This window comes from Ambystoma mexicanum, chromosome 10 (genome assembly GCF_040938575.1).
Source record: "Ambystoma mexicanum isolate Mex_15411 chromosome 10, UKY_AmexF1_1, whole genome shotgun sequence".
In the NCBI taxonomy this organism is placed as follows: domain Eukaryota; kingdom Metazoa; phylum Chordata; class Amphibia; order Caudata; family Ambystomatidae; genus Ambystoma; species Ambystoma mexicanum.
In genome coordinates, this window is record NC_090932.1 from 1,524,443,686 (window position 1) to 1,524,464,198 (window position 20,513).

Genomic DNA, 20,513 nt, shown 5'->3' on the forward strand with positions numbered 1-20,513 from the left:
CGAGACCTGCCAGGCCTCTGTCCTCTAGGAAAGCAAGTGCTGTGTGGACAAGTTCCAACCGTGAACCGCTGCCAAGACCATCCTCCCTGTTACTGCACACTGGCAATTAGCAGGCTGCAAGTGCAACCTGCTATGCTTCTATCCAACGTATATCCCCGAAAAGACGCGCAGGCGGTGCTGGGGCTGCACACTCAGAGACAAGGCAATGCTCTATAGAAGGCCCAATTGCCAATATTGCCATACAAGTCGCTGGCAGAGCTTCAGAAAAGGAAATATAAAACCTGGAACCTACGGTCTGCTCCCTGACACACACAGGGGTTTATATGTTCCAGCGTACCCTGTATAGCGCCAACATTCCACCATTTAAAAGCTCCAGGGCACGTGCAGACGCTATAAACACACAGAAATCGTCAGCTCAGTTGAATAGACACTTGCTGGTCACAGGTGGGTAAGTGAGCTGTTGGCACATTCATTTAATGTATTGTTTGTTTATTTATTTTTAATGCGCACCAGACCCAGAGGTATCAGGGCGCAGCAATAAAAGCAAATGAAAGGCTTAGGTTACAAGTACAAGATAAGGAGAGTTATATAATGAATATGCAGAATTATCGATACAGGCAAACAAAGGCATATATGTACATACGTATGCATATAAGCAAGAATACAACACATGTGTAGGTTATAGAGCAGTTGAAATACAGAAACAGATATACAGCAAACATAGGTCAAGGAGTGTTTGACGGTATACCCCAGGGCAGAGGTAATACCATGGTCGCACCTAAAGGTCCGTGAATTTAAGCAAGTTAATATAGTTTTGTCTGAATGTCAGGTAGGGTTGATCTTCTCTGAGAGGGTGTGGTAGAGAGTTCCAAAGTTTGGCTGCTTTCACAGGAAAGCTACTACCACCAACCTGAGTAAGCCTAAATCTAGAAGGATATTTATTCTCTGTGAAAGATAGTGAGCTAAAGACTCTGGGTAAGTCTCTCGCAACCAGGACTAATGTCTGGCAGAGAGACTCCCAGGACCCCCCTTGTCAATTTGCATATTTAAGTAACTTTGGGTCTCACCCTAAGTTACTAGGGGAATCCAGACGTGCACCCTTGCTCACTATTCTTAGAGAGGCACAGATCCACCCTACTGATGAGGTCTAACCAGACCGAAACACGTGTCTGGGGTGTCTGTTGGTACTCTTGTTCAGAGGAGAATTGCCTAGCATTACGGTGCTGGACTGCCCCAGGGCAGGACAAAGACTGATATGTTTAGGATATTTCTTCTCTGTGAAAGATAGTGAGCTAAAGACTCTGGGTAAGTCTCTCGCAACCAGGACTAATGTCTGGCAGAGGGCCTCCCAGGACCCCCCTTGTCAATTTGCGTAGTAAGACAGTTGGCATTGCCAGTTCTCGTGGGTCTGGTAGAGGTTCTTCAATGGAACCGATCCATAATGTAGCTAGGGGCTGCATTGTTTAGTGCTTTGTGGGTGAGTGATGCAGTTTTTAGGTAGATTTTGTTCTGAGTCGAGAGCCAGTTGTCTCTGATATAGCGCAAACATGCTGTCTTCCTGCGGCCTCGGAGCGCTTTGGTCCACGGTAAACATACCCACATAACAAACAAAAAACATAGCAGTGGTTAGGAACTAGTTTCTATGAGTACAACACGGCCTTCTTTGGAGCGCTTTCATGCAGAAAACCCCACAGAAATATCAAACACAATAGCAGCATTTCAGAAATCAAAAGAGTGACTGGTAAATTACACTATTCACTAAATTGACATATTCATTATTTTTATAGCGCAAAGGCGCTGCAGTGGATTCGCAACACACCTAGATGCAAATTGCAGAAATAACCAATAGTATAGTTCAGGGGAAACAGTTGAACAATGGGGTGCGGTGTCTCGTCCACGGATCACACATTTCTTTTAGTGGCAGCTGTACAGTGACACCAAACCGCTTCGCGGCACTTCCGGATAATGTCTACATAGACCAAATAACTATCACATTAGCACAGTTCGAGATATACTAACAGTGGCCGTGGGAGAGGGGTGGAGGGGGTAGAGTAGAGCGCTTTTCACATAATAGCGCCAACAAAGTAGTTTTGGCTGTGGGCGCTTTAAGGAGCACTATAAACAGACAGCAATGCAGTAATGGAGCCGGTGACTGAACGCGACGGGGGCGGGGCCTGAGTGTGATACTTTCACTCTTGGCCTAGTTGATGGGCTGTGTTTTATGTTGTGCCACCGGGCGGCCCTGCTGGAGCGCGCCCCTCCCCCCCGGCGCCCGCCCACATTCTGTGCAGAAGACAATCTTCCTACTGTACACACACACACACTCCCTGGTTAGGGGAGCACGTCTGTGGCCTGCTACTTGCAGAGAGTGAGAGTGACACAGCAACAGAGGCGCCCAGGCGCGCTGCTTACCTCTGAGCACGAGGCCTCGACGTCCTCCTTAATCCCTCCCCGCCGCTGGTCCATGCTGCGGGGCCGAGGCGGGCAATATCGAGGCGCTAACCCCAGCTCCCCAGAGCTCAGGACGCCCACCGACAGGATCCAGTGGTGCAATCATCCAGGGCGCGGACGTGATGCTGGGGGGGGGCAGCAGGAATCCCAATGTGCAGCAATGACCCGGGGGTCACCCCCACCTTCCTAGGCCCCCTGGCCCGGTGCCCGGCCTCTGGGAGCTCTGCTCATTGTGACCCCCTCTGGAATGCTGCCCTTGACCTCCGTGCCTGATAATGCAGACAGCCACTGGGGTGGTAACACCCAGGGGCGCAGAAATAATCCAGGGGTGTTAGTGCCCCCCTCTCCCTCGGGGCTTTTCTGGTCAGTTTCTCCTCGTGCGCTGCAGTTTATGCAGTGACCCGGGGCCGCAGCAGTAATCCAGAGGTGCAATAACACTGCAGGGGTGTCACCGTGATCCAGGAACCTCCAAGGAGCCCCTCTCCCTGCCCTTCCGATGGGTGTCCCTCTCGTTAAGGACTCTTCCGCGGAGCAGTCCCCAGGCAGTGGCGGGCAGTGTCTGCCGGTGCCCTGATCCGGGGCAGCAGTGATCCGGGGGTGGTGTGGTGGTAATCCATGGGTTTGTGTAGTGGATCTCCGACCTTTAGTGCCAAAACCCGCTTCCCCAGGGGCCAGCCTCTTGCGGGGCCCCTTAACGCCCTGGATTTGAGCAGTGCAGGCAGGTTCAGCAGTAATCCGAGGGCACCCGACGGATCCAGGGGTCTGTGCAGTGGTCCCCCTCTTCCCAGGCACCTACCTCCTCTGGGGGTCCAATGGCCCTCACAGCTGCTTTTCCAGTCCCGGGGACCCTCTCTCCTGCATGCCTGCCTCTTCCAAGGGGGCCCTCCCGTATGGAAAGCAGCTCTCCACCCAAGCCGGCAGAGTTCGCTGATCCAGAAGCGCAGCAGTGTCCCCGGGGGTCTGTACAGCCGCCCCTCCTCAGGGCCCCTGCACTCCCAGGTGCCCGCCGCGTGCGGGGGGCCCCTCTCCTGGCGGCCTCCTGCAAAGCAGCAAGTTTGCGTGCAGGCTCTGCGCCGCCTCTGCCGCCGCTTCTTCCCTTCCCGGCTTGTGACTGAGAGGCTGCTGATGGCAGGCAGCCAGCCTACACCAAACACACAGCTCTCACAGTCTCTGGGCCCGCCGCGGTTAACTCCCTGCTGCCCGGGCAGACACACGCGGTGTCTGCTCTGTCACCCGCCACAGCGTGGGAGACTGACGTTGGCGGGGCTAGGCGTAAATGGCACACTTCAGAAGCCATTAAAACCATACATATTGCAATAACAATCGAGTTATGCACGGTGCTGCGGTGAGACACTTAACATTTTTCACAAAACCTAACTACGATCAAAAGTAGAAGCCCAGACCAAAACAAACCGACAATATTCACAAACCCCACAACGGTGAGGGAGATCACATCTCATACAACCCTTTTAACTTTTAGGGGCACGGTATTTACACGACATAACATAAGCAATCACACAACATGTCACAGCATAACGTGGCACACTATTTGGTAAGATTGCTCAACATAAAACGAAATTAGATATGATTACAAAACATAGCAAAATGTACGAGTACACAGCATGTACAGAGATAAAAGGAGAACTGTCGACGTAACGCCTGCTCTTTCTACAGGCTGCGGTGTGACGAGACCTGGACTGCTGCTCGGAGCTACAGGGGAGAAGACGGGAGGGGTGCGTGGGGACTCCCTTCGTTTCAGTGGGTCTGCTCCTAGCCAGGAAGAAGGTTCCAGAATCTGGGGCCGGATACCCGGATGAATCGCTTGCCTCTGGTGGCCAATCTGACACTAGGTTACGCGTGCTGTTTTGTTCCAGAGGACCGGAGCGTCCCAGTGGGTTAAGGGTTAATAGACAAGTTGTAGGTGCAAAGGGTTAATTTCCAGGCACATTACTGAAGCAGGCATAGGATTTTCGATTTTAAGCAGTTGTGCACAGTAGTCAGTAAAGATTTCGGGGCTGTACAATCTCTCTTATTTAGGCCCACGCAGAGTCATGCCCAGTGTAAAGACTGGAGGGCGTATCTGTATTTCTGCCCCCCTACACAGTTCGGGTAGAGGCACACAGCACCCCAAACAAGGTTCTCTAATGGTAGCAAAGGACGAGCAACCAAGGCTGAGACTCAAGGGAAGTGATGCAGGCTGGCTCTTAGGTACAGTGAACCCCAAGCTCCCCCCATTGGAATGTCCATGCACTATGTAATGTTCTAACAAAGTACTTTTATATAATATAAAATGGGTCAAGTACATATATACACATAAATAACACACTTTGTACTCGGGCAACACTATCCTAATAATGGAAAAAATATACACACTATGTGGTCCCACAATATACTTAGATTGAGTAAAAAGCCACCAACTTCTGACATTTATTAAAAAGCATGAGAGTTCTAAGCAAGGTGTCACTTCATAGATGACTGTAGGAAGGCAGGTTAGACTAGGAACATTATTTATTTATTTATTTGCATTTTTAAAGTGCTCACACAGCCCCAGGGTGCTGTTACAGGAATATGCAGACCCGGGGATCGAACCTGTGTTGTTTCGTGTTGTCTTGTTTCTAAGGCAAGCACATTGGCACAATGTTTTAGAGTAGCTGAACAATACTGCGTGAGGACCCCCCACACCTGGGCAACCTTTATGGAAACGTTAAGATCTACTGTATCTTGTATATTACAGCCAAGTCCAACTATGTTCGTTAATAGTCTGCTTCCTTTTCTACAGATGCCACTACCCCAAAGTACCTGCAAAGCCACAGGAGACCAGGATTCAAGATGAATCTGGGACCCCTGGATGAATCCTGATGATGGAAGATGCTCTTCCTCGCCACAGTACCTTGGGTGCCTTGGCAAGCAATGTGGTGGAGTTTCTTGGCTTTACTCGATGAAACCCAAGGATGGAACCCGCCTTGGAAGAAGGAGTCGCTGCATGGGATATATTTGTCCCAAAAGAAGGAAACTGCATTTAGCCACGTTGGGCCCAAATATTACAGGCCATTGAAAACATGCAGAGATGAATGCCAAACGGAAAAAGCCGTATTTTATTTGCACCTGCCACATATTATAATACTGTTTCAAACAAAGAGAAATCCACTTACTGATTGGGTCTTGCATGTGATTGATAAAGCCAAGAAACATTAAAGGCTTACTCAACATGGAAAGCATGGTGTTTGCAACGCAGAAACTGCGATCATGGAAGTGGGTGCATTCTGCAGCTGAAATAATAAACACATGGGGCCTCATTACGACTTTGGAGGTAGCAATGGCGCTATTGGTGCCATGGCTGCCTCCAAAATCAGGTCCTGGTCCGGGTTCCCTGAATGGGGAATTACCGGGCCATTCCGAGTTTGGAAGGCCCGGTAATTCCTCCTTCAGGGAACCTGGGCCCGGACCTTCCCCATTCCCATTTGAGCCCCCATAGGGCTCAATGGGAATGGGAGCGGGAGCTAACAACGGACCAATTACGACCGCCCCGTTGTTAGCTCCCTGGTCCCCTCGCGGGACCCGCTCTGGACGTCTAGTAAAACCTGACGTCCACATCAGGTCCTGCGAGGGAACCTCGTAATTGTGCAGAATGCGTTTAACGGCGCCGGCACCATTACCTGCGCCGTTAAACGCATTCCGCACAACTTGTAATGAGGCCCATGGAGTTAAAATGTCCCTTGCCAAAAGAAACATATCATGATGAGAACATGAAGAAGTGATGCAAGATATTAAAAGGCCTCAATGAAGAGTAAATGCGGCAGATTGGAAAGCAAGTATTTCTGTTATTTATAGCACAGTAAGCTTGTGTGAGTGTAAAGACTCTTCTTTTATTATTATTATTATTATGCTATTTATTGAATGCAGACCTAGCTTTCAGAATCAATGGAGCGCTTTACAGAGTTATATACCCATACAGATACATAACGGAGCACTTTACAGAGGTAACAACCAAACACATATCTAGAAGGGGCTAGGAGACAGGGGCACAGAGGAGGGGTACAGCTGTACTGGGTGGCAAGGAGGAGAAGGGCGGGCAGTGTCTAGCGAATCAGGTGATGCAAGGGTGAAAGTTAAAAAAAACGGACCTTTCACCATCACATGCTCTGCTCAGGCTCTCCATTTGAAAGACAATTGCTTTCAAGTGTAGGGCCAGAGAGAGTGGTATTCATGCATGACAGAGCAATTTATTGGTGTCCTAGGGCAACAGAAAGACTGTAACTAAATGGGTTGAGCTCTTAAAAAGATATAGGTAGCAACCCCAGCACAGCCTTCTTCCATCAGTTTCCATCCACCAACTGCTGTGCAGAGAATGTCGAGTTGCATCCTAATGAACACAGTCTACCTTAGCATTCCTTGTTCTAGACATAACAACTAAGACACATCATGTCAGTATTTAAATTCGATTTGTGGTCAGCTCAGAGATACTGATTACAGTCTTGTTTCCGGGAGAATTTTCCCTGAGCATGGAGGTGGGGCCATCTGTTATGCTCTTCAACATAAGCAGAACCATGGCCTGATCCTCGACCTTACAAGAATGCTAATGGACTTTATGGCAGGAGCACTAACAAAGGAAGCGGTTGGCCAAACTACTAATTAAGGCTTGAAGAGATGTAATGTGAAAATTGAAATATGCATGTGATTATTTTGCCATAGAGTTGTATTAAGTATCTTATTTTGTTGGTTTTCTCTGAAACTGTAAATTGCAGAAAGATAACTCCGCTATCATTTTAAAGCTTATCCCAAGGCTGTTGTTTCATCAAAATATGGCCTTGGAGACAAGAGTTACAACCTAAAATGTGTTAACTCCCCAGAAAATATCACAAAGCATAGATTCAGGGATGTGATAACTTAATAAATAAGATATCTGGGTAGAAAATGGCACGCATAATTTTTGTATAAACTGCAAAAAATCGCTGTTAGCACCTGCAATCTGTTGCCAAGATGGAAGTTAGTTCATTACGAATGGCATGATTAGAGGAATCCAAAAATATATATGTTGTTACGTTTATGTGTAAAATGAAAAACGTTGTCATTTAGTGACATTTTAGGTGAAAAATTGAAAACTGTAAAATGAAAACTCCAGTGGATAGATTCATCTCTCCTATCATTTCAACTACATAACTCCAGGGGCTGATCCAGAGAGAGGGGCTGAGCCTTTGGGGCGGAGAGGACCAAATTTAAAATTCAGTGCTATAAGCTACACCTCCTAATTTTAATATTTTGAGGTGAAGGTCTGGCTTTCAGGTTAAGAAGTGGATGCACAAGCCAGGGAGGGGAGTACTGCCTAAAATCATCTGGGTGAGTATTAAAAGGGGGTGCAGAATGCAACCTTGCTGGAGAGCAGCCTAAAAATGATCTGGGGGCAACTATTCAAAACATTCTGCAGACGTAACATTGCCTGGGAGACAGCAATTGGGAAAGATTAATAAGGCTGGGACCTCTGCAAGCAAAGCAAAATAGAGAGATGAATGCTGGTGGCTATTCATGACTGAAGGGCCTGAAACGCTGATGTCTTTCTGGAGCACCAAACCCAGGAATCCAATGTAAGTTGTTTGTCCAACTGAACCAAGACTGGGGATTTCTTTGTTTTAATACCCCCCTTAGTTAATGGGTGGGGGTATGGAAGTAGACCCTTAGTACATTTTAATAAATAACAATTACATTAATTCCCATACAGCTAATTAACACAGGTGAGTTTAACATTCAAAATTATCAAAGCTCACTCCTAGTGTGAATAAAAACTATAGTCTGTTAATATAATATGGCATACCTATTTTACTTGTCAACCCAAGAATTCCCTAAATGGGAAGGGGTGTCCTTGTCTAAAAATGAAATTTTCAACTGTCACCATTCCTCATAAATGGCCTTTAAGCAGAGGGCTGTTGAATGTAGCTGAATGTATGGATTTTTGGTGCTGGGTAGAGAAGTGCTTTGCTAAATGAAATAAAGTGTAGTTCTTAATTGAAAAATGCACACTCTCTCCCGAAAGTAAGAAAATGACCCTGGTAAAAGAGAGATTTTGTATTGCTTCAGGATGAAGAAGGAAGAAGGGTTCTTTCAATCGAAAATATTATCAAAAGTCTGTCATGCTTTCAAAACTGCTAGCATTTTTAAGTGCACAGGGAAATTAAACATACCAAGTGCTGCATGTATTGTATTGTATTTTATTCGTTGTTTATATAGCACTCTTTCCTCATTTGTATGGCCTTAATGCGCTTTGTGGTTGGTACACCCTTGGTGACCGCAGTCAATGTGTAGGAGTTTCTAAGAATTTAGATTAAGAGATGCGTGCGTGCATTTTTGCCGGTTTAGGACTTAGGTGGCTTGCTAGGCTCCAATAAGCAGCCCAGGGGTCAGTCATGTGGGTGGGCACTGTTGGTGGTTTAGGATAGAGTGCTATTGCTGAAGATTCGATGTGTGCCCAGCTATACTGGATTTTATTTTTGTTGATAGTCGCTGTATGCTAGTGGCAGAGGTGTTGAGGTATATCAGGGATTTCAGTCTGGAAGGCTATGTACGCTGCTAGACCGGAATGGCTTAGCTGTAGCTGCATTCTATGGTGCATGAATGGGTGGCCGTGCCTGTGGCCTGTGTCGATAGACGTGTGTAAGGTATACGTACTGTATGCTTTGATGTATTTCGTCTGCAACGTTCCTTTTCTTTGTCTAATGTGGACAGCATGGTCTCGTTATTGGTGGTCTCTCTGGCGCGAAAGTCTGAGCAACGGGGCAAGTCCCAGAGGGCGGAGGGCATGAGAGATGTGGAAGACGATAGGGGGAGAGAGAGGACAACTGTGAGTGCAAAAGTTTGTTCTGGAGTGTCTTTGCGAAAGCTGCGGGCATTTGTGAGATATTTAGTCGGTAGAAGTATTGTTCAGAGGAGTAAGGTTTATTGCAGCGTGCCTCAGCAAATGCTGGCGGCTTTCATGCGATATTGATGGGTAGGAGTGTTGGTGTGCATGGGGGGTAATATTTTGTCATGGTGAGCCGATGCGAACAGAGCCGGCATTGGTGCAGTAATTTGTAGATAGGAATGTTGTTGTGTTTGAGTTCAGGGATATAGTTTTGAGAGAGGGAGGAGTTCAAGGGGATGTTGGGAAAAGCCAGGTTTTGAGGGCCTTTCTGAATTTCAGGTGATTTTCAGTATTGCAAATGTGTAGGGGCAGGGAGTTCCAGATGATCAGTGCTTGGACGGAGAACGAGGATCCGCTCAGCCTGGATGAGCTGTGAAGTGGGACCACTAGGCGATGTGCTTTGTGAGATCTGAGAATCCTTGGGGGCTGGTAGCACAGGACATTCTCCTGAAGGAATTCCGGACCTATGCTGTGGATTGCCCAGTGGCTTTAAGGGTATTGTATCGGCCAATGAGGAGCCAATGGAGGACCTTTAGTGTAGGGCTGATGTGTTCTCTGGGAGGTAGATTAATGAGTAGGCGTGCTGCAGATATTTGATTTCCTTAGTTGAAAAGCTGGCGTGCCTAGATAGAGGCAGTTTGCATAGTCTAAATGGGACATGATGATGGAGTTGATGGCAGAGAAACAGTCAGGATAGGTGAGATAAGGGAAAATAAGCCTGACAATTCGTAGATGGAAGAAATAGATTTTAGATACAGAGGTGGTGTGTTGGGTAAGGGGCAGGTCAGTGTCCAATGTGCATCCATGGTTTTTTACTAAGTTTGTAGTTGCCGGTGCAGGTCTTGGTGTTGAGGCCACGGAATCGGTTGGGGAAGGAGCACTGTTTTCCCGCAGACTGGGATTTCAGTTTCCCCAGGGTTGAGGATGAGGTGGTTGGTCGTGTGAAATTGCTTTTAAAACTAGAAAAAGGTTGCTGACGGTTTAAATCTAAACCTTATCAAGGAAGGCCAATGCTCATGATCTTGTAATGTTCCAAGGTATTGTTTCATTTTGGCATTCAGGGTTTTTTGTGGGACAGGCGGGTTGAACTGTTTATTTGGCCTGTGTTCCATGTACATGAAACCCAAAAGTGAAATCCCCAAAAAGCGGGTTTTTGCATTGAAGCTTTGTTTTGTGCCACAGAGAAGGTGGCGTGTGTAATCCTTTGGTGCAAATATTAATTGAACCTATTATTTAATAAATATATATCCTTTCTGTACCTCGGCCTGGGTTCTTGGCTTATTGGTGGCACAGGGAGAGGGATCTACGTGGCTTGATAGGAGTCACAGACAGGGCTAGACTGAATCAGACAAATTATATATTGTGTGGCACTTTAACTGGAGGGGAATGAACTCCCCATGTTAGGGATAGTCTCTAAATATATAATTACAACTGGGATGTTGAGAAGAAGAAGGGAACCAAACAATGTCGGAAAGGCAGAAAGCACGTTCGGTCTTCACGTGATCTCTATTGTCGGGTCGTTATTCTGGCTGTAGATGTTCCACGAAGGTGAAACTTGCTGTAGACCTCCACATGGCCTGGCCAAAGTGGATAAGACCCTTAGCGTCCATGGATGACTGTTGGTGGTGATGGGTGCAGTGGCAGAAGTAGGTGTCGGTTTTTGGGATTTCGGGGTTTAACCGCCTTTTGGTTCTTTGGTGCTGCAGCCACAGCATGGACCTCAGGATGGCTTCTGGAGACCCCGACATGACTACTAGACTGGACTGCGGACCCTCAGCAAGTCTGGACACTCAGAACATCTTCTTCAGATTTTGGTAGTAGGAAACCCAATGGCAGGCAGTCCACTGCAGGCGGTGACCCTGGGCCTTCTCCGGCGTGGACATTTGACAGATATCATGGGAGGGATTTCCCTCGAAGGATTCTTCACTGATTTGGAATGTTTGCAGCTCTGGGTTTCAGGCAGTACTATGCTAGGATGCCTCCTCTTCTGGGTGACACCCAGCAGCTTGGCTTTCAGCGGTCACGAAAACCCCTCCAGACGTTGGGCAACACAGATGAACTTCTTGGCTTCAAGATATTCAGTCAATCCTCTTCTGGACCCACCAAGGTCCCTTCTCTGGATGACAGGCACACATGAACGGCTTCCAGGACACTTGAGATGAATAGCAGCAGTTGTACAATGTTCCCTCATGGCTACAGGGACACGGGATGCCTGTCTAGGTCCTCTCTGGTTCAGTGCCTGAATCAGTGCAGCACTTTTTGGATTTGATGAAAAGATGCAGCCGCCGAATTCTTCCAGAATCCGAATGCCAGGATGCAAGCCTAAGATGACTTCAGATTCAAGTTTCTTGCTACAGCTTTTGACAAGGAGGTGAGTGTGATGCCCCTTGTTATACTCCCCATTCACTCAGACTGAGCCAGGTTCATCATGCCAGTCACACACAAGTGCATTCGTGCAGGAAGCCCCCAATCAGGCTCACAGGCATTAAGGCCATTTGCCAGAAACCAGATACCCACTACACAGGATGTGGATTGGGGGCTATGCCCTATCATTTCAGTGCACTATACTGCATTCTTTCCAGTTTCAGTCAGGGCTGTCTCCGGCATTGTGTCACACAACCAAAACCAGGCACCCACAACACAGAATGCATATTGACTACTCACTCCATTTAGGTAGGCTCCACCAAGGGTGTATCCACAACAAGCAGCGACTGGGAAGGCTCCAGCCAGTCCGGCAGAAGGCAGCCTCAGAGACATATATAGTCCTTCCACCCAACAGCTATTCAGGGAAAGGGAACAGAGCCACGGCTTCTCAGGACTTTGAGAAACAAGGGGGTAAGGCAAAGGAAGCCAAGAGGCCACCAGTGGCCATCTTGCCGTAATGTAGGAATCCATTGATTCCTATGGCAGGGCCTGGGTACCCAAAAATGGAGGATGCCTAGAGCCATTGTCAAGTTAGCATGTAGGTGCCACCAGGCAATACCTTGCTCTGTGGGCAAAAAACAGGTGTCCAAAAACATATACTAGGGGTACAGGGTTGTACCCCTTCCCATCGGTGCGCTAAGGGTATCCCCTGGGCCTTTGTCCACCAAGAACAAAATGAAGAGCTGTACTGCCAGGGGTGCAACCTGGACTCCCCATGGCAGAAAATAAGCAGAACAGATATAATCCCAAACTCTTTTTCTCCCCCCCCTTTCTCTCTAAATCTTCACATCTCTGCTGTAGTGTACCTCAGGGTTCTGCTTTGTCCCCTATCCTTTTTAACATCTACATCTTTCTGCTGATTTGCCTCATCCGCTCGTACAGCATCAGGTGCTATTCATATGCGGACGACACGCTTCGTCTGATCCACTTAGATCTGGATCAGGCTGAGGTGTCGGCTCGCCTGCATGAGTGCCTGACCGTCGTGGGACAAAGGATGGGGCAAAATTGGGATGGGGATAAAAAATGGGGATAAAACCGAGGTGCTGGTGGTGGTCCAACCCCCCAATCCCTCACTACGGGTTTCTTCCTTCTGGTCCTCATCCCTGGGCCCACTCCCAGATCCTTCCACTAAGGTAAAAAATCTTGGTGTTATTATGTCAGCCAACCTGTCTCTGAGACCCCAAGTCTCCTCAGTATGTCAGCAGGGGAATTTCTAGTTGAAAATTCTTAGGAAAGTGCTCCACTTGATCCCTCCCCTGCTGCGTCCACCTGTAGTAGCAGCAATGAGTCTCAGCAGGTAGGACTACTGTAATTCTTTGTACCTCACGCAGCCTAAAGAGCTGATTGGCAGATTACAGCGCCTCCAGAATCTAGCAGCCAAGCTGGCTACAGGTACTCCTTATGGGTCCCACATATCCCCTATACTCCGTACTCTCCATTTGCTCCCGGTGGCACAGCGAGTTCAATTCAAGGCGCTGTGCATTGTTCACTGGGCTTTGCCTGAGCATTGGGCCTGAGTTCTTTGTGTTAAATTTGAGAGGTACGTTCCTAACCGTTCTCTGCGCACAGCCTCAGCTGGTCTACTCATGGTGCCCTCCTTTCGTTGTGCGCGAATGGGAGGACGTGCTTTCTCTGTTGCAGCGACTCAACTGTGGTACAGCCTTCCACTGACCCTGAAGTCACTGTATAATCACTTTGCCTTTTGGAAGGCTCTTAAGACCTATCTTTTTCGACTCTGATGTTTCCCTAAGCCTCTCCGTGCCCTCATGCTTGTAGCTCTTTCCTCCTCCCAGGGTCAAGATGCCTTTGGGTGAACGCGCGCTCTATAAATGAACATAACATAACAGAATAAGGAGGTATAAGACAAGGACAAGGAGGCTCTCTTAGTACAGCCTCTTTTTAAGATGATGAGTGAGAAATTGTTAATAGAGTAAAAAACAGAGATAACATTTTACACAATTATTACCTACTTAAATTTGGTTGGGATAAAGTGGCCCATCCGATGAAATGAATACGGCTAGAAACATATATTCTTGGTGATATTCATAATTTGAGAGATAAGGGACATAAGCATCCATAGATTTCTAATTATGGCAATAATGGTAGTGTTAAGGACCAAAAAGGGGGCAAAGCGGAGAGGAAAGGAATGTCTTTTCAGAGTTTGAATAGGTCCAACGAGATGATCGCTGCTTTTTTGGTGTTCAGTTTGAGTCAGTTTTCCCTCATCCACTGCTGGATCTAATTTTTGCAAATATAAAGTTTGCAGCTGCTGTCATCAACAGTGGATGACAACCTGACCTCCAACTCCTTAGAGATTCTTGATAGGAAACATACATCTTGAAAAGCACAGGGAGGACTAGAGAGCCCTGAGGGACTCCGCAGTCAATGGGTTGGGAGTGGACATTCATTTGTCAAGAGTGATCTGTTGCTCCCCGTTGCATAAGACGGAAGTATACTAGCCCAGAGAATCCTCATTGGCTAGAGTGGATAAGCCACAGAATCGTAACTGGTGGTTTGGTGCATCCATTGCTGCACTGAGATTCCACAGGCCTAGTAGCATTAAAATGTCCTGATCATCCAGCCTGAGAATTTTATTGCAGTTGGTAACGATGGCCGTTGATGGATTAGGGTCACCAGATCCAAGTCCTTTTGAGGATGAACCTAGGACAAACTTTTGGACACGTTTGTCTGAAATGTTTCCCTATGGTTTAAAAGCAGACACATGACTGAAGCTCCCATTCAGTCAAACGCAGCTTTCAGAGAGGCAGGAGGTTGTTGCTGGAGACAGGCTTGGGATATCTAGGAAAGGGCAGGGATGTTTACAGTAGTTGTAGGAAGAAGGGTAGGGAGTGACTGGTTACCAGTCTGAGAATGAGGTTTAGATTTCGTTTTGCTTTTGTCATCTGTCTCATATTAGCGGCATGGCTACCCCCATACCGGGTACCAGGTCCGGATCCCGCAAAAGGGGACTTACCGGGCCATTCATTCCGACCTTGGAGGGCCCGGTAAATCCGTTTTGCGGGACCCGGACGCGGTACATCCCCATTCCCACTTGAGCCCCCATAGGGCTCAATGGGAATGGGGAGGATGCTAACAACGGGCCTGTTAATGACAGGCCCCTTGTGACGCCTGGTCTGACCAGGCGTTCCTTAGCGGGACCCGCAGCAGTCCTCGTAATAGGGCGGCCCTTAATGAACTGTGCCGGTCCCTTACCGGCACCGTTCATTACGTGGCCGCCAGGGTCCTAATGAGGCCCATTGTGTTTAGGTGCATTATAAAAACCCAATAAATAAACAAAAATTATGGAGCAATGTGTAAGTGACACTTTCACTGAATTGGAGTTGTTGAGCAACACAAGTGCCATATCCAGAGATTTTAGGAGGTGGGTAACACCCCAATCGGGCCTCTGTCTCTTCAGGTGAGTGGAGGAGACGTGTCATTGGGTGGCACCTGGCAGCAGCAGCATGTAGAAATGGTAATCCCCGAGGGCAGCTTGTGGCAGAGTCATGCTCGCCTACGTTTGCAGGGAGGGAGTGGCAGCCATTCAGGGAGATGGTTGGGTAACCAGTCAGTGCCTGTCACTTGACATTAGTTCAACAAGTTCATTGTAAAGAAGAAATTCATCTAAACCTTGGAAGACACACAAAATTAGTGTGCGTCACTTCAGACAACAATACTAATAACCAACCCTATTAAAACCTCACCCCTCTTCATACACCTCTCAAACCCTAACTAAACACAACCATACCTCTTAAACTACAGCAACCCGCAAGCACTTCACTACACCGCAACAATAAACCGGTCAAGTGGCACAGCGAGTAGAGCGCTAGCTTTGACATCCGTGCAGAGCCTGCTGATGCAGGTTTGAATCCCGGCAGGGCCAAACTCAGCCTTTCATCCTTCTGAGATCAATAAATGAGCACCACACACCGTGGGTAATAATAAGCAGCGCTCAGATACCTGAGGGTTTGTACCGCTATATAAAAGTCGAAATTATTATTATTAAACAAACCACACAGAGCCTTACACAACAGCACATGACAGAGACAGACCGGATACTACACCAAAAAGCTCAGTGAATGGTGTTAACCGAACTGAAGCTGCCAACAGCACATCACAGCTCCCTTGCTCTTTCTCCAAACTTTGTCCTACTAATGTGCCCCAACCTACCCCCCCCTTTCTTCAAGATCTGCCAGAGGGCTAGGGGACCACTAGAGTGGTGTTAGTGCGTGGTATAAATATCCTTTAACATTAACGTTAGTGGGTGAGACACTTGCCATCTGGTGACACCTGGGGGAAGGGGTGGAAATGTCCAGCAATCCCTGGCCTGGGGGCAGCTTGTGGGAGAGTCGTGCATGGCTGATCTTGCAGGGAAGGAGCAGCAGAGATTCAGTGAGGCAGGTGACACACCAGTGAGTGTCTGTGTCTTGACGTGAGTCGACGAGGCATGTGCCCAACAGAATAGCAGCTGGTGCACCATTCTAACTGCCACAAAGGACATCCCCGAGTGGACAAATAAGGGAACAAACATAACAATCCTGCAACCATAGTCTACAACTGCAACCTTACAGCACACTAACACAGTACACATCTAACATAGAACTGTTAAGTGTCTTTTTGTGGTATGTGAAAACAAATAGGTGTATGAAACTTGTTGGGCTTTTTAAGTGTTATAAATGGGCAAAAAGGGGAAAGGTACAAAAAGAACAGGTGAACTTTTTTCTTTTTTAAAAAGGGAAAATGGCACAAAACACAATGAACAAACAGACAAAGGGCAACAAAAATGGCTTCGAAAACATACTAAGCAACAGTAGGGATGGTAAAGAGGAATCTTCCATAAAGGTTTCATCCGCTACTGCAGGTCCATGTTGAAAAGGTTCTTCCAGGCATACTCACGAGCCACAACCAGGTTTCCAAGATAACTATTGACTATGTAGATAACTACCATTTAGATCCCTTGGAGTCAAATATATTTTGCGTGGAAATTCTGAAAACATGGGATGACTCTTGCATGCAAGGGCCGGAGTTAGCAGCCCCTTGGAGACTATAGGGCTTGGAAGTCTAGAAAAGAGACCAGTTCTCACTCTACAATTCTCTAATAATTCTGGCCGTAACTGGTATCAGGGTAAAGGGGCAGTAGTTGATCAAGGAGTTGGAGTCTAGTGAAGGATTTACAAAGGACTTTTATCGTTGCTTCCTTTAAGGATTCTGCCATTTCTACTTTTAGTCAATATGTCGGTGATTACTTACCAGTAATCCTCATTACTCTTAATTCAACTCTTCCTCGTCACAGTACTCAGACTTGAGGTGTCCCACCATCCCATGGAACCCTTATTCTATTTCTTTGATCTTTTAGCCCTGACCCCTTATGTCTTGTCCCTTGCTTGCAGTTATAACTCCCTCCAACTTGACAGCCCCCAGTTAAGCACAACCAAGTCATTGCCCCATTCTGCCATGTCGAGAGGGAGGGGTGGGACACATGTACTGTGACGAAGAAGAGTTGGACTAGGAGTAATGAAAATGACCCCTTAGTGATCCCTACACTACCTCCACGTCCTTCTTCCTCGTTCCAGTACTTATACTTAAGGTATACGAACTCGATGTGCTGAATGGGAGTAACGGAATACACAAACCAGTTATGTGCCCCACTTCATTAGCTTCAAAAAAGTAATACTCATGATTCAAAGGCTACCAAACCCACGTAACCCAGCACAAAAAGCACCCGGTCCCATTCTGTGAAGTGTTTGGGTTGCCCCAAGTGGCCGCCCTGCAAATGTCATCAATTGACACATCCTGAGCATCGACCCCTGAGCTTGAAGTACCGGGGCTCAATATCTTGTAAGGAGAAACACTGGAGAAACAGCCAGATCCAGGATGAGGGAGAACCAACTCCTGCGTGGCCAGAATGGAGCCATCTGAATGGCCACTGCCTCTGTCACCCTGATTTTCATCAATACCCTCTGTATCAGGGGAGAGGAATAGCCACCGCATCTGTCCCCCATGCTTTCTTACACACGAACTGGGAATAGAACATGAGGGTCTTTTTGTTCTGGGGGAGGCCAAACAGATCCAGCCAAAGGGTCCCACATTGTCTGCAAATTTGGAGGAAGACTCTTCCGAAAGTTCCCATTCCTTGCACGGGAAGACCCTCCTTAGTCTGTCTGCCACTCTGTTGTCCAGACCCTGGATATGAACAGGCCTGAGAGACAGGAGGTTCTTTTTCACCCAAAACCCCAGGTTCTTCTTCAGCGGGCCCAAGGATCTGGACCCGCAACCCGTCTGATGATATAGGAGACTGCTTTGTTGTTGTCCGTTTGTAGAAGAACGGTTCTTCCTGTAAAGCTGGGGCACATTTTCACAATCGTTAAGTCCCTGCCCGGGGCAGGATATTTTATAGCTGGGGTCTGTCCGGTTGGAGGGGGGTTATAACCCCAAGTGAGGGATGGGAAATAAGGGGTGAGGGGTGAAAGAGAAACGAAACAGAAGACGGATTTCTGTGGAAGGTTGTACACCTCAAGTACTGGGACGAGGAAGTAGGACATGGGGGTAATGGCCCCAGCAGGTTTAAGGTTTTGATGGGTGGGTATGGGTGTCCTCCTAAAAAATCAAAAACAGGAAATATTGTTGCTGGCGCAGACAGCGGAGAAGGATGAATGGGGGAGGAGGGGCATCAGGTTTATCAGTGGCGTCCATGCTTGCCCAATATCTCATATAAAATAAAATTACATGGCCCAGCATCATACAACACAAAACAATTCATTTGTCATGAAACACGATTAACATAACATAAACACAGTAACACAACAGAATACAACACAACATATGTAAAATACTATAGTATAACACACATGCAGTTTACAGGGTTGGATCCCTATAGGACGAACTCAGCCTTTCATCGTTCGATGTAGAACAAAGAAGCTCCAATGAGTTCAGTAATTATAACACCAATCATCACATTAACCACATATGACTTAGTTTGTGCTATGTTAAGAGTTATTAAATGTACTGTAGACTAATGTGGCGTTAAGACCCTGTTCAAAGGGCTGGAACAGGGGCAACAGCCCAGCAGCCCAAGTTAATGGGCCGAGTGAAGCGAGGGCCATTGACAAAGGTTCTGGGCCATTACCCCCATTCCAGCCTTGGACCGGGGGCTTAAGGCCATTAGCACCCCGGGCTACCAAAGCGGTAACCCGGGGTGGTAAAAATAAGTATTTTCAGTCATTGAACGGGACGCCTCACGCGTCCCGTTCAATTCCTGAAAATACTGTCTAAAGATGGCTGCCACGGAAAAGGAAGGTGGGGCGCCATAAGGAACCACTCTTCCCTTTCCATAACGGTCGTCGGTAGAAGAGCGCAAGGTGCGGCTGCAGTGGCGAGTGCTGCTGCAGCTGAAACAAGGTAAGTGGTGGAGGGCAATTGAATAATAATAATAATAATAAGGGGCTGGACGATGGGGGGAAGAGGCGGCAGGGGGAGCAGGTCGTCAGGTACGATATGATATGATGTCGCATTTATAACGCGCCTGTACACAAGCATTTCTAGGCGCGATGGAGCACAGGCTTTCACCAGCAGTTCAAGTCTGCATTCCTAGCCACCTGATTGGCTGGCTCCCTACCTCTCAGCTTAATACATATCACAACACAGCATGACAAAACAGAATAACACGACATAGCGCATACTAAGCGTACCTAGCTGAAGTTACTCGTCAGGTTCCCTTACTTGCTCTACAACGCGCTGACTACACTTGGTAACAGCACTACTTAAACAAATGAAACACAAGTGGGGCAACATTTATACTTTATCACCAGGCTTTTGTTTTCTGGCAACCCCTCACAAGAGAAAATCATGAGAAGCAAGATAAAATTATGGGCAGCAGCGAGGCTGATTGTGTGCGTGCGCGTTCTGTGAGAAACCTGAAGATGTCTCCCTAGCTAGTCCCTGGGGATCTGTCATCCAGGTGGCCGGGACACGGGCCTTCGCAACTGGACCCAGTTCCTGGGGGTGCACCAGTGAGGGAGGATCACCTGGATGGGGGGTCCTCAGGGAGTGGGAGTGGGAGTGGGACACTGACAGATGAGGCACAGTATTCCCCTATTTTCAATACCTTTTCCCCATGCTACCATGTAGGACATTCAAAACCACTACCCCCCCCTTTTCCAATACAAACACTTTTGCACGACACACCACGACACACCTGAGCCGTTTACCTGACATGTCCCAATGCAAGGGTCAGGCAAAGTCAGGCAATTGATTAGAATCACACACACACCTGACGGCCTTTCCTCTTCCCCACAGGGATAAAAGGTGGAGCATGAAAGCACAGTACGAGCAAGGCAGACCACATGATGAGACAGCTATCCAGGTCTGGCAGTTCAAAAGGAGGAGAAAGGCTGAAAATATCGAGAGGCTGACAAAGAGAGACATGACCTTGCCATTTTCGATGCACTACCGCGAACCCTCTGCAGAGGGAATTTTAAGCAGAGGACAATAGCCCATGTGAGCTGCAGCAGATGTCAACGGTACATAGAGCATGTCGACTCTTATAAGCGGGAGCGAGGGAAAATCCTGCTAACATGGTACCGGCCTTACCTCCAGTTACGAAGAAAGCCAAGCGGTTCATCACAGCCAGTGAATCAAGGGGAGAGCCGATAAGAGCAGGGCTGTGGTGAATGAAAGTCGCAAAGTGGCAAGTTGAATTAAGGTCAAGGAACTGTAAAAGTATTGGGGGGAGACCAGCTGCAGAGGG

At 47.6% G+C, this 20,513-nt stretch overlaps 1 protein-coding gene across 5 annotated transcripts in view; it reads right to left on the reverse strand.

The window, feature by feature from the left end:
* The window catches only part of NCOR2 (nuclear receptor corepressor 2), a 2,813,293-nt gene extending 2,809,727 nt beyond the window's left edge, over nucleotides 1–3,566 (reverse strand). For all 5 annotated transcript variants that reach the window (XM_069619703.1, XM_069619702.1, XM_069619704.1 and 2 more), the window contains exon 1: nucleotides 2,413–3,566. The gene's annotated coding sequence lies outside the window, so the exon portion shown is untranslated. The remainder of the gene's footprint in view (nucleotides 1–2,412) is intronic.
* Nucleotides 3,567–20,513: the final 16,947 nt, after the last annotated feature.